General features: G+C 41.6%; 1 protein-coding gene across 3 annotated transcripts in view; it reads right to left on the reverse strand.

The window, feature by feature from the left end:
- The window catches only part of rgs17 (regulator of G protein signaling 17), a 49,311-nt gene that overhangs the window by 32,986 nt on the left and 10,857 nt on the right, over positions 1–5,468 (reverse strand). Inside the window, exon 1 of one of the 3 annotated variants that reach the window (XM_008429193.2) lies at positions 1,231–1,416. The exons of the other annotated variants lie outside the window; for them this stretch is intronic. The gene's annotated coding sequence lies outside the window, so the exon portion shown is untranslated. Of the gene's footprint in view, positions 1–1,230; positions 1,417–5,468 lie in introns of those variants that run through there. 3 annotated transcript variants of the gene reach the window in all.

Raw genomic sequence — 5,468 nt, forward strand, 5'->3', positions numbered from 1 at the left:
ACCTGATGCTGTAAACCTCCAGGTCACTGGCTAATTCTGTTAGCTTCAGACATGCCACCCATCATTCTTAGTAAGGAAAGTGCATTTAAGACACTAACCCTAACCCTACGAGCAACATGTGTGTAAAACAGCCAATTGCAGGAACTTCTTGAGCAGATAGCGCAACTAATTATCCAGCTAATCTATGTTTAATATACACTTGTTGCACCATAAGCATAGCAAAAAGGGATACTATTCTGCAGAAGAAGCATTTTAAAACTGTTTACACAAGTTTATCACACTAGCTTAGCATGCCTAAATTGGGTTTTCAATCGTTGGTCACCTGGACAAAGTACAGCAAAAAAATATCAGCAATAATCCTCACTAAACTGAAAAATATGCTAAAAGGACACACCAGGCTTTTAGCAATGCCAAGCATAATTGTTGCCATGAGACCGAACATCACCTGGCATCCTGGGTAACCGCAGGTTCTATAATGTTTTACTGCTACACGTAAACATCCTCAAGTTAAATATCTGCCCATAACAGTCTGAAACGGGATGATAAGAAAGCTCGCAGTGTTTGCCGTGTTTCAGTGACGGGTACAAGTTAATGGGATTTATAAGGAAGTGTCCCAGGATGCAGTTGCAACATAACCTGTGTTGCTCTGACTCAACACACCCATGGGAAACTGCAGTGTGGGTGTTCCTTCAGCTGTGCACCGCAGGATCTCTGTGTTCCAGCAGATATAAAGAGGGGGTGGGGAGGGGGGGAATAATGTCAGACAGCGGCTAAAATCCTCTTCCAATGGAGAAACTCGTCAGGATGGTTTATTTCTGACACCCTCCGTGAACTGTCACATCCGGGGAAAGCCTTTTACAATAAAAAAAGGCCCGTGCATATCTCCAGATATGAAGTAGACACGCGCATCGGACCCAGCTTCTGCTTGCACTAGCTGCGCTGGCTAGCCTGCTGGTCTGGGTCGCTTACAGCTGCTCGAACCGTCGCTGCGCGTCGGACCAACACCGAGAGAGTGGGAGTCTTCCCAGCTGACACTGTCGAGTCACAAAGCAGCCGAAGAGAGAGCTGTTCGGTGCTGACTGTCGCACAGAGGCTCTCCAGAAATCAAACACCACCCACTTTCTCGCTGGCTAGCTTTAGCCCGAGAGCCGCTATCTCTGACAGCGAGAGGAGGTGGAGGCGGCGGTGGCGGCGGCTAACTCTAGTTAGCCCGAACAAGCGGAATCTTACCCCTTTGCGCTGGGATGTCACTGTCCTACAGTGATGGGTGTGAAAACGCGGCGTCGCGACGCCTATTTAAAGACATGGCGAGCGGGAATCCCGCGGTGTAATCGTGTCCATCGCCGCTGTTTTTCCAGCCATCCGCCCCGCTTCAGCACCGATCTCAGCCGAGCTCCCCTGGATGCACTGCGCAGGCGCAGCTGCTGCTGCTGCCGCTGCTCTGTGGCTGCATTCGGTCAGAGGATGCACCGCTGGGGCTCCACACACACACACGCACACACACACACGCACACACACACACACACACACACACACACACACACACACACACACACACACACACACACACACACACACACACACACTACATTTGCGAGCTCCGCGACATCCGCTCTACTACCACCGCCCCCGAAACACACAACATGGCTTGAAAACAATGCTGCGTTTATTTTCCTTCATCCGACTGACTGCAGGGACAGTCCAAGTCACTTTACTAAATTTAGAAGGTAACTATTTATTCTGGGGGAAACGCATCCTCGGGTTATGAACATTTTTATGTAATAAAACAAGCTTTAAAAATAGTCTCACATACAAATAACTCTTGTTTGAAGACTATGAAAGCGACTTAAAAATAAAAATAGTTGAAAATTGTTTAATTTTTTAAATAATAGCAATAACACTAAAGAACTTTGCGATTAACAAACATGATTAATTAATTAATTAGGGCTGCACAGTAGAGCTGTTGCCTTGCAGCAAGAAGGTTCTGGGTTCGATTCCCGGTCCCGGTCTTTCTGCATGGAGTTTGCATGTTCTCCCTGTGCATGCGTGGGTTTTCTCCAGGTACTCTGGTTTCCTCCCACAGTCCAAAAACATGACTGTCAGGTTAATTGGTCTGTCTAAATTGCCCCTAGGTGTGATTGTGTGTGTGCATGGTTGTGTGTCTCTGTGTTGCCCTGTGACAGACTGGCGACCTGTCCAGGGTGACCCCGTCTCTCGCCCGGCACGCCAGCTGGAGATAGGCACCAGCAACCCTCCCAACCCCACTGMGGGACAAGGGTGAAAGAAAATGGATGGATGGATGGATTAATTAATTACGAATCAAATATGAAAACAAATCTTAGAGAATTACTCATGATAATAGTTGGACAAAAAAATCAAAACAAATTATTTTTCTCTTTATATAACAGCTTTTAAAGACAGTAGATGCATTTAATCTGACTCAAAATCAGCAACTTTGAGATAAATAAAAATATATTTGCCTCTTATCGTACAACCAATAATTCCAGATATTTTGTACATTTAAAATAAATTCATTCAATAAGGGCTCCATGTTAAGTACTTCATTTTTCTGTGTGATATTAACAAAGTGCACAAAAATCATAACCAAATAATAATACATCCTTTGTCCCTATGAATAAGCAATTTTAATGTCACTTAAACACGTCAGAGCCTTTTTTTTGTCTATTTAACCACTTAATCATTAATTAGAATCAGACTACTATTTTATTCTTTGTTGGTTTTTTTGCTTAGACAAATAGATTGTTGCTCAGAATACGTCGGTGGGTATCCCTGTTTTGCCGGTGTTTATTTTGCTTGCTTGCCTTTGTTTTGTGGCTAAATACCTCATTCATTTCAAGTGAATCTGCTTTCAAAAGCATGAAAATATGTGACATTGTGGAAAAAAAAAAAAGAGAGAGAGAGAAAAAAAAAGAAAACCAAAAAAAAAAAAAACTCAGTTCATTATGTTTACACAAGGGGGCACCAACACTCTGTCCTCTCTCTTTCTCTTAAAGCTGTGCATACATTCACCTGCTCTGTTGCAGCAATGCGCCCACTTTTGAACTCTGGTATAAAAATACAAAAATAATTAGTGCTGTTCAGGTTAAAGGCAGATCACCAGCTGATTTGAAACCTGCATGTACTTTCAAATTGATTTATTGGTTTCATATTTGTCTGGGTTATTTAGATATAAGCGAGTCTCTATAGGAACCCCATTCTTAATTTTATAGGTGCAGGACGCCGGTGGATTACGAGGAGGATCATTTTCTTCCTTCCTCTCTGTCATGAAGACAGTTTCATTGGCTTGGAGGTGGTGAGGTCAAAAGCTGTAGACTGAGTACTCTGACTTCAAACTGTGAATTGAGAGCAGACGTTTTACAAGATGAACACATTAGCACAAACATGACCTTGCACTTTCTCTCATGTCATTTTTTTATTTTATTTTTTTCTTTGCAACCAACAGGGACTGGGCAAAATGTTCATATTCATTCACCTGCTGTGGGTTTGTTAGAAAGTTGTTTTATGTAAGCAGCAGCAGGTTTGAACTGAACCACTTTTGTCAGCATGTAGGGACAACTCCGACCGCCATTATGTTTTTAACTCGCAGTAAAAGTGCTTTGCAAAAAAAACGCTTTCGATTTTTGCTAGATGTTATCAAGACAGTCGGACGGCCCCCGCGATTTGGTGAAAACATCAATAATTGGGCTAAGCGTTTGTTCCACAGACTGTATGCATAAATGCAGTGACTTTAACAGGATGCCACTAATCATCTCTTTTCAGTGCAGTGTTTTGGTAAAAATCATTAGGTCAGGGATCATTTGGATGTTATTTTGCGCCACTCACATACTGTATTTACCACTGCACGCCACGCTCAGCCTTGATGAAAACAGTATCTCCCAAAAACCTCATCCATAACAATGCTGCTTGCTCAAAAAAAAAAAAAAATTAAGTAAATGGAATGACCCTGGCTCTAACTCCACAGCACTCTGATAGGACATGTGCAGGATCCTTGAAAAGTAACTTGACGAGTCTAAACACTGCTACTGCAAAACATCCTTTCATCAGACCCTGCGCAGCATCCCACAGGAAACGGGATCAAGGTCTGGTGGTTTGAAACATGTTGTTTCAGCACAAAGAGAGCTGGGCTGTATTTATGGTCTACTTGGTGCCCAAACCCTATAGATAAGAGACAGATTGAATCCTGCTGAACAATGGCTCTTATATAAACGTACATAGTATTTCTATGAGTTATTTAGCTGAATATTTTAATGCACATTAGGTTAGTGATTAAAGCCCATATCTCACCATTACGCACTTCTGTTCAATCCACTGGGAATTTCCGGCTACAGAATATGACCGTGATGCGTTTTTGAACACCTAGTGACCAGGTTTTATCAGACGAAACATAAAACCTTGATCTGATCAATAAATCTAGATCCAGTGATCCCCCGAAGGCTAATTATGTTGCAGTGAAAAAATTGAAAGGCTGCAACTAGGAACCCAAAGAGCAAAAACTGGAAAAGATACATTTAAAATGTATTTAATTCCCTCTTAATTCCCTCTTTAATGTACATAAAAAAGAAAGATGAATAAATAATATCTTAAAAATGCAAAGATTTTCCCAGTTCTTTAGAAATCTCTCATAAATGTCACCAAAAACAGTAAAATATTCAATTCAGATTTTAAATTTGCAGGGAGTGACGCTCTCTAACAAGCTTCGTCCACCATTTAATCAAACATCTTTTCCTTTTGTTCTGGGGTTAAGAAGCACAGAAAACCATAATGGATTCATTCTTTATCATTTCAAACAGCTAAAGCGACAAAGTTGTTAAAAAAACGAAATTGAGGAAGATATGTACGTTTTACATTCTGACCATCCACATCTAGTTTTGTTTGACAGGACATTAGAAGTAGATCTGCTGCCGGGCTGGATTTTCCTGCCATGAAATGTCGAGCAGTGAAGAGAATTTCGTCCCCTGCTGGTCATTACTTCACAGGCTTCACTTTTTGGAACCAAAGGTTATTTCTTACCATTTTTCACTCTGTTTAAAGCCTCTTCAAACGTGTTTTAAGTGAAAAAACACGTATTTATATTTGTCTACCTCGACATTATTTAAGACTTATTAACTTCCTTGGCTCTAATGTGTTTTTCATCCATGGTGTTAACATGAACCTTTCTTTCTCCATTTTGCCTCTGTTGACTGTTGGCGTCTCACTAGACACGACGAAATAACAAATAAGTGGCACATAATGCAATTTAAGCTCAGTCTAAAAGGTAGATCGACTGATAGAAAACCCATTTATCCTTGGATTGGAGCAGTCGGCATGGATTTAAGGATAACAAAATGAAACATCCCTCAGACCTCATACCGCTCATACGGTCATTGTGTTTGATTTATCAGTTTGAGCCCAGGTGGCCTCCCGAGGGTTTTTCTGTGGTTAATTTGTCTCACTGCTCCTCGTATATA

The sequence above is a fragment of the Poecilia reticulata genome, linkage group LG15 (assembly GCF_000633615.1).
Source record: "Poecilia reticulata strain Guanapo linkage group LG15, Guppy_female_1.0+MT, whole genome shotgun sequence".
NCBI lineage: Eukaryota > Metazoa > Chordata > Actinopteri > Cyprinodontiformes > Poeciliidae > Poecilia > Poecilia reticulata.